General features: G+C 36.3%; 1 pseudogene; it reads right to left on the bottom strand.

The window, feature by feature from the left end:
• Positions 1-2,152: 2,152 nt before the first annotated feature.
• Positions 2,153-6,950, bottom strand: LOC118020390 (annotated as a pseudogene).
• Positions 6,951-7,971: the final 1,021 nt, after the last annotated feature.

The following is a 7,971-nucleotide window of genomic DNA, read 5'->3' as shown; positions in this document are numbered from 1 at the left end:
GATCAATACTTACAGGCAAACTTGTCCAGTTCAGCTATTATCTTGAAAATAGACGTCAAAAATTTGCTTCTTTTCATTTTTATCCTTACTTTTCTATAATTTTAAATGGAATGTTTAGTTTATTTCATGTTTTGATTTTCAATTTTATGAACTCAAAGTAGAAAGCTGTGAGTTTAGTTTAATATTCCTTGAATTTAGAATGAGCTCCAACCAGATCAAAAAAGGTATTTTATTTTTTTCCAGTCTGAGAAACATTGATACAATCTCTATATTTGAAAAAAAAAAAAAAGATTATAAAAACAAAATATAGATTCTTGGTACTTATTTTAACCTGTAGCTTATAAGGGTTCCCCCCCCCCCTTGGATTTAAAATGAATCTTCATTCATCACCACATCAAAAACCAATGATGTATTGTATGGTGACTAACATAACATAATAAAATAAGTAAAATTAAAAAAAAAAAAAAAAGATTCCCAGTTGGGGCACCAGGGTGGCTCACTTGGTTTAATCATCTGACTCTTGATTTCAGCTCAGGTCATGATCTCAGGGTCGTGAGATGGAGCCCCTGCATTGGGCTCTGTCCTCAGCAGGGGAATTTACTTGAGATTCTCTCTCTCCCTCTCCCTCTGTTCCCATGCTCTCCACGTGCTTTCTCTCTCTAAAATAATAAATAAAAAAATCTTGAAAAAAAATTCCTGAACATTTTATTAAATATCCTTTCTCCACAAATCAAATTAACACTAGGATTTCTCAGATGGTCTAAAGGAATTGTATCTCGCACATAGGAGAGATAATTCTGGTGCTATTCGTGGGTATACTGGTATATTTAGGCAAAGTAAAATTTATGAACATAATTCCTATTCTTCAAAATAAATTAGAAATTAAATATTAAGCACAAGTAGTCTATGAATGTTCTATAATTGGTCTATAAATGAAAAACTTACCCTTTGCACTATCATGTCTCAAAATTTATGTTTTGGAACTGAACTAAATCCATTGTGTCTGGACTCTGTCCATCATAAAATTCAGATCTGGTACCTAATACCTTTCTGTTATCTACTGCTGTATGTCCTCCCTTTAGAACTTCAGAACAGAGACCATAAATGTGGCTAGTGCAAGATAGCAGTCAGTGTAATCCTTCAAAAGAAAATTAATTTATTTATGACATACTTATTTGCATGATTACTTATTGGTAATTAGCATTTGTATATTTTTTAAAGGCAGCCATTTTAAGTGCCAATACATATTAGGCTAGTAGAAAGATGTTAAAACAAAGCCCTCTCTTTCAAACTCTCAGTCACATCTGATAAGACAAGAGAAGGCAAATCTGATTTGTTCCAATCAGGTTTCTTATCAAAAAAATTTTTCTGGCGAAGATGAACTTGGCTCATCATAGAAAGAAGATTCTGTGGACGCTGTTGCTAAACTCACTTTCTTTTGAAAAACATAAATTTTGAGACATGATAGTGCAAAGGGTAAGTTTTTCATTTATAGACCAATTATAGAACATTCATAGACTACTTGTGCTTAATATTTAATTTCTAATTTATTTTGAAGAATAGGAATTATGTTCATAAATTTTACTTTGCCTAAATATACCAGTATATCCACGAATAGCACTAGAATTAGAACAATTTGATATTCTTTTTAAAATTTTTTTATCTATTTTTTTTTTTTTTTTGAGGCGGGGAGGGACAGAGAGAGAGGGAGACAAGCAGACTCCTTGCTGAGTGGGAAGCTGGACCCTGAGACCATGACCTGAGCTGAAATCAAGAGTTGGATGCACAACCAACTGAGCCACCCAAGTGCCCGGACAATTTGAGATTCTTAATGATTCTTTGTTGAAACCTGCACACTGGGTCAAAAGGTGAGGGCGCACAAATGCTAGGCTCCTACAAGTTCTGTGCATAGGGATTCTCTGCTTTGGAGTTCAGGGGTTTGAGTAAGCAGCCTCCCATTAAGTCCTCAACTTAACTTTTTTCTCAACAAGTAATCAAGTAAAAAAGACCCTATTAAAGACTCTATGGGGGTCAATCAAATTTTCATAATCACTGTTATCTGATGTCTCAACTCTGTCTCCAGCTACTCTTAGGGAAGGAAGGTCTTCTCTGCTTCCAGGACTCTTCAGTCTGTCCTTGGTGGAAGCAGAGTTCAAACAGCCCATGATTTGAGGTCCAGGCATAAGGATACAACTTTCAATGTGACAAGTACTTTCTTGATTCTATGGGTACAATAAAAAAAAGAGAGAGAGAGAGGAGGAGGATCAGAGGAATCTGTATCTCCCAGTGTGCCTCTACCTTCAGCTACAAACCTCGCTATGACATCTGAGGACCAAACACTGGTTCCAAATTTTCAGATGGCATCTGTCTGCTTAGCGTCATCACCTGCTACAATCTTCTTTTGTTCTATACGTTTTCCCTCTGAGTGATTTGTCTTCTTAATATGTTCACTTCGGCCTGATAAGTTTCAGCAGCTAGCTCAGTCTTCCACATCTGCACACCCTGGCTTGTGTGAAGTGTGTTATAAACCTGTAAATCATCCTGATTTCTTTCATCATTCCATCCTTATCAAAAAAGTCAGTACCGTCTTCTTTCATAACTTTGGCATATCTCTGGGAAGTATTTATGACTGAAGGCACTTTGCACTTACGCTGGCTAGTATTGCCTAGGTTGGAAAGAACAAAGGATTTCCTTTTAGTTCTTCCAATTTAGCCTAAAGGAAACGCATTTATTCTAAAGCATGAGTGGGAGTGTTGGTGACAGAGATAAAGCTGAAGAGCAAGAAGATGAGATCCTGCACACAGGGGATGCAGGAGAGCTGCTCATGGATAACCTGCTCTCTGCATCTTTCTACTGTATGTTTCACTGGAATCTGTACTGCCAATAACTCTCTTTCTCCAATCTTTAAGGATCCCATCCAAACTCTGTTCGTTAATTTTGCTTATGCAGTCATAAAAACTCAAACGTTTTGAACAAGGCTGATGACAGGTTTCAATTGTTTGCGAAATTTTGTTCTGCTGCTTTGCGAGTCAGTGCTAAAGGTTTCATGTTGTCTTATCAACTCCAGCAAAAATCCTTCCTTGAATGATCCCTTACAAATAGAAGCCCCGAAATATAGTCATGCTTAGGCTGGCACCTCCATGGAGAGGGTCAGTCTGGTCCTGGCAAGAAAGGGTAAAGGGAGGCAAATGAGGCTCTGGTTGACCCATGCCTGTGCTTGGGACTCCTGACTCCAGATGAAGGTGGATCTAGGTCCACACTGACTCACTGGCCGACCCCAGCGGTCCCCAAAGGTGTCTATATATAGGTGTCTTTAAAAGTGTTATTTATACATGTCTTATGTATTTATCAATTCAATTTAAGTTTCTTCCTCTTTTTATAGAGGTTTTAAACCACTTAAATCTATTCTTCTAATTGTTATTTAGATGTCATTTTCTGTAATTCTATTTTATGCTCTCATTTTACTATTTCTTAATAACATAATTAATCATTTTATAATGTATCATAAGTTTCAAAATACAAGAATAGTCTTCTTCCATACATATCTTTGAAAAAAGAAATCTGACCACTTTTATAGGTTCTTTTACCTTCTGACACTTACGTACCTTTATCTTGAAGGTAGAGTCCATTAATTTTTACTTTTTTTTCCTTTGTGTCCTATTTTGTTCCAGCAGTTATACCAGTTAAGATTTTTTAGTCCTAGCTCTCCTTTTGGTGTTCTGTATTCTAATTTACTTTTATTAGTCTTTTTCTTATCTTTATGATGTTATTTAATTAAATCCAAATATTTCTTCTCAAAAACAACAATCATGTTTAGTGCATAGTCCATTTTTGGTACAGAATTGAACCTGTGCTTTGAGATATCAGTATTACTTAACCCTTGAATGTTCATCATTGATCCCATGAGTCTTTTTGAGATGTCTTGGAACATAGTGAGATAAAACCTGCACAATATGTATTTATAAGACTAAAGTAAGATCAATTTGGATAAAATAGGAGCATGTACTGAGTGAACTAGGTGCTAGGGAAATTCAAAAAGACAAAAGACATTGTTGCTGAGTTCAAAGGGTGGAATTCCACATCTTAAGATGCTGGATCACACCTGCCAGTGCTTTGTGCAGGAAAAGGTATTTGGATAAGTTATTTAACCAGTATTTGTTTGATAGGCTGTTTTATTGTATATTGATATTGAAAATTAAATTTAAAAATTGCTAATGTCTTTTTGTAGTAGTTTACATTTATATATTTTACTTGGAACATAATAGGCTTTTTTTGATTTCTCTCAAGTCCCAATCTTGGGAATTTATTTACTTTAGTTCTAGAATTTTTTATTACTATTTATTTTTATTATTATTCTTGCTTATGTAGTCATCTCTCTTTATTCTGTGTTCTTCTCTGTTGACTCCCATTACTCACATGGTATATTCTCATTCCCCATCTTTTGAGATTATTTAAGTACACTTTTAAAATTATTCCCGTCTCCCTTCTATTTCATTACCTGATCTTCTTCAGAGACAGTTCTACCATTCTGTATTAAATGTTTCCAATGCTGATTTTATATTTTATACCTTAGAAATCACTTTAGTCTTTTCTGGGTTCATTTTTTTTTTTTTTAAGATTTTATTTATTTATTTGACAGAGAGAGACACAGCAAGAGAGGGAACACAAGCAGGGGGAGTAGAAGAGAGAGAAGCATGCTTCCTGCAGAGCAGGGAGCCCGATGCGGGGCTCGATCCCAGGATCCTGGGATCATGACCTGAGCTGAAGGCAGATGCTTAATGACTGAGCCACCCAGGTGCCCCTGGGTTCATTGTTAAGACCTGGTTTCAGTTTACTAAGTATTGGTATGAGTTGTTATTATAAAAGTTTCTAGGAATTCATGTGAACGTTTCTCTTTAGGAGTTCATATTACCTTTGGTATTTTTGTAATTTCTCCTTTCTCTTTGATGCTTCAGAATATTTTGTTTGTTTCTTTATTTTAAATTGAGAACAGGTTTTCTTTAAACCAATACTCTTATGTAGCTACTAATTAGCTTGCTTACTTCTGGGGAACAGAACTTGAAACAGACTTGAAATCCCCAATGTTTGGAATGGGGAAGTAGAACAACTTCAGAAGTTTCCTTTACTTGCTTTCAAAACTCAAATGTTTGCACAACACATTCCTCTATTTTTTAAAAATTAAAATGCAATTCTTGATTTCATGTTGGCAATTCTATATCCCAAGAAGAGGATTAACAAATGAATAGAAATGTACATATATGTGTTCTTACTGGAATCTATATGTTAAAATGTACACGGGAGCACACTCATAGCCCCATAGGCTAGTAAACAAAACAAGCAAACAAAAACAAATTTTCAGCAACAGTAGAATGAATATATAAATTGTAATAGGCCCATAAAATGGGATATTAAATAGCAGTGCTACTCAATGTACCACTAATAATTCATGTACTCACATGCACAACATTGAGCAAAAAAAATCCAGATACACAAAACTAAAACTCATCTATGGTGATGAGAGATGGGGTGGTGTCACCTTTGGGAGCAAAGCTGTGACTGGGAGGGAACACAAAGGCCACCATTTGGGAACTGGTAATATTCTACTTATGGCTCTGGAAGAGGGTTATATGAATATGTTCCCTTTGTGAAAAGTTATTGAGAAATATATTGTGATTTGTACACTTCTTTGTATGCATGTTATATTCAATAGTTTATTTTAAAAATGAGTGGGATGCCACTCATTATCTGTATCTGCCACTAATTATCAGTAATTATCTGCATCATCTGTAATGAATACATTATCTAATGATAACATATGTTACATGCCCTAAAACAAGAATAAGTGTTGTGCCTTAAAGACAGGTTGAGATAATTCTGAGGAGGAGTCAGAAATGGCTTCATAAAGGAATGGACAGTGTAGAGGACTGATGGATGCATAGAGAGGCAAAGCACAAGGAGATTAGTTAAGACACTATTGCAATACTTTAATATCACATCTTAGTATTAAAGGGCTGAGCATTGTGCCTTGGGCAATGAGGTGATTCATAAATATCTGCAAAATGTGAACAATATTGGGCTGAATCTTACCTTTAACAATAGAGTTACACATGGGGAAAAGAAAGTACAAGCTTTTCTTATCAATTATACTAATTATCTTTTGGGGAAATTCTGGAATAGGCCTAGGTTTTGGGGATTTTGATTCTTATTAAATAAAAATACATGGGGCTAAATGTTGTTTATGTAGTCATTAGCATGTTGGAAATATGGAAAATGACAAACACCACAAAAGTGACAAAATACTTGCAAATTCCATGTTGTGAAGATTTCCAGTTCAATGAACTACTAATTGATTTATCTTTGCATTTATGTTTTTTGATAAAAAGTACAATGATATTTTAGAAATGCAGATGTAAGAAAATATGAGAAGAAAAATTACACGTACCCAAGTCTAAGGTGACCTCCCCACCATGGTCTAAATCTATCCATTCACCCACTGAAACAGCACTTGCTACAGAGGGTCTAATTTCACTTTCAGCAGCATTACTCAAAGAACAAACAGAAAAACCTAGCAAGTCCAGTAAATGTGGACTTCATCAATCAGCTATGTTTTAGACAACCATGTCTAAAACAAGTCAATGATGATTTCTATCAGGTCAGAAAGCAGAAAATCAAATATAAAGCAGCTCCGGATTTCAACAGGAGAGAGTTATCTGAGGCCAACTTTCCACAATTATTCTTTTTCCCTGCAAAAGATATTATCAGTTACCACAGGGTAGACAACGCTGTCCTCTTCAAAGGAATTTGGAAAATGATGTCACTTACAACAGATAAACTGTGAAATGCAAATGAGGGAGGGAGCAGATGTAGTAGCAAAAAAAGAAAAGTATCATTAAAAAAAGAACTTCAAAATTAATTCTTACCTCATGTAGCTGTGACAAATGAGAAGCCATTGAGGGGAGATAAAGAAGGAGACCAGTGGGCTGAGACTGGATACAGGGAGACAGTCCCATTAGCAGAAAGCCATGCCTCCTGTGCCATTTTCACTCCTTCATACTCTCCAGCTTTGGCACCCTATGCAAACATGCACCTGCCACGCATATTTCCATAGATCTCCTCCACTTTCCAAAAAGGCTTGGATAACTCCCCGAAGAGAAATGGCGGTGGGGGTGGGGGGGGGTCCTCTGTTCACTTGCTCACAGTGGGCAACCTAGTTAAATAAACTTGTTTTATTGCAATCTCCCGTTGCAAGTCAACAAAAGCAAATGAGGTGAATATGAAAAAATAGAATGGATCGATGTGGGAAAGAAAGGTCACTACATGCATATTTAGTGAAAAATTTCTAGTCTTACTATATTTGCATACCGCCACAAAATTAATTTTTAGATTTTCAAGTCAAAACTGTACCGAAGCACTGGCATTCTATAAACCAGAACACATCTCTCTTTGGTAGCATTGGTCACCCAGCTAGGTCATTCAGATCAGCCTGAAGGTCATGAAGCTTCACTCTGTAGCACACAGTGTAATTCTTACCCATACAAACCGGAGACTTTTAGGGCAGAAACCCTCCAGGGAAGGAAATACAGTAATATGTTTTTGTTTTGTTAGAGTGGTTCATTCCTAGGCTCCTGTACTCAGCTGGATTTAAAAAACAAAAACAGGGCGCCTGGGTGGCTCAGTTGGTTAAGCGACTGCCTTCGGCTCGGGTCATGATCCTGGAGTCCCGGGATCGAGTCCCGCATCGGGCTCCCTGCTCGGCAGGGGGTCTGCTTCTCCCTCTAACCTCTTCCCTCTCGGGCTCTCTGTCTCTAATTCTCTCTCTCTCAAATAAATAAATAAGATCTTTAAAAAAAAATAAAATAAAAAAATAAAAAACAAAAACAAAAACAAAAAAATACCACATGACACCAGAGACTGAGGGGGTAAGAAAGAGAAATGCTCATGTTGTTTTTTGTTTTGGGTGGGGGGAATCTA

Source organism: Mirounga leonina, unplaced genomic scaffold, assembly GCF_011800145.1.
Source record: "Mirounga leonina isolate KUSES-001 unplaced genomic scaffold, KU_Mleo_1.0 Mir_173, whole genome shotgun sequence".
Taxonomy (NCBI): Eukaryota; Metazoa; Chordata; class Mammalia; order Carnivora; family Phocidae; genus Mirounga; species Mirounga leonina.
Note: the sequence above shows the minus strand (reverse complement) of the source record. Positions and strands in the feature narration are given on the sequence as shown.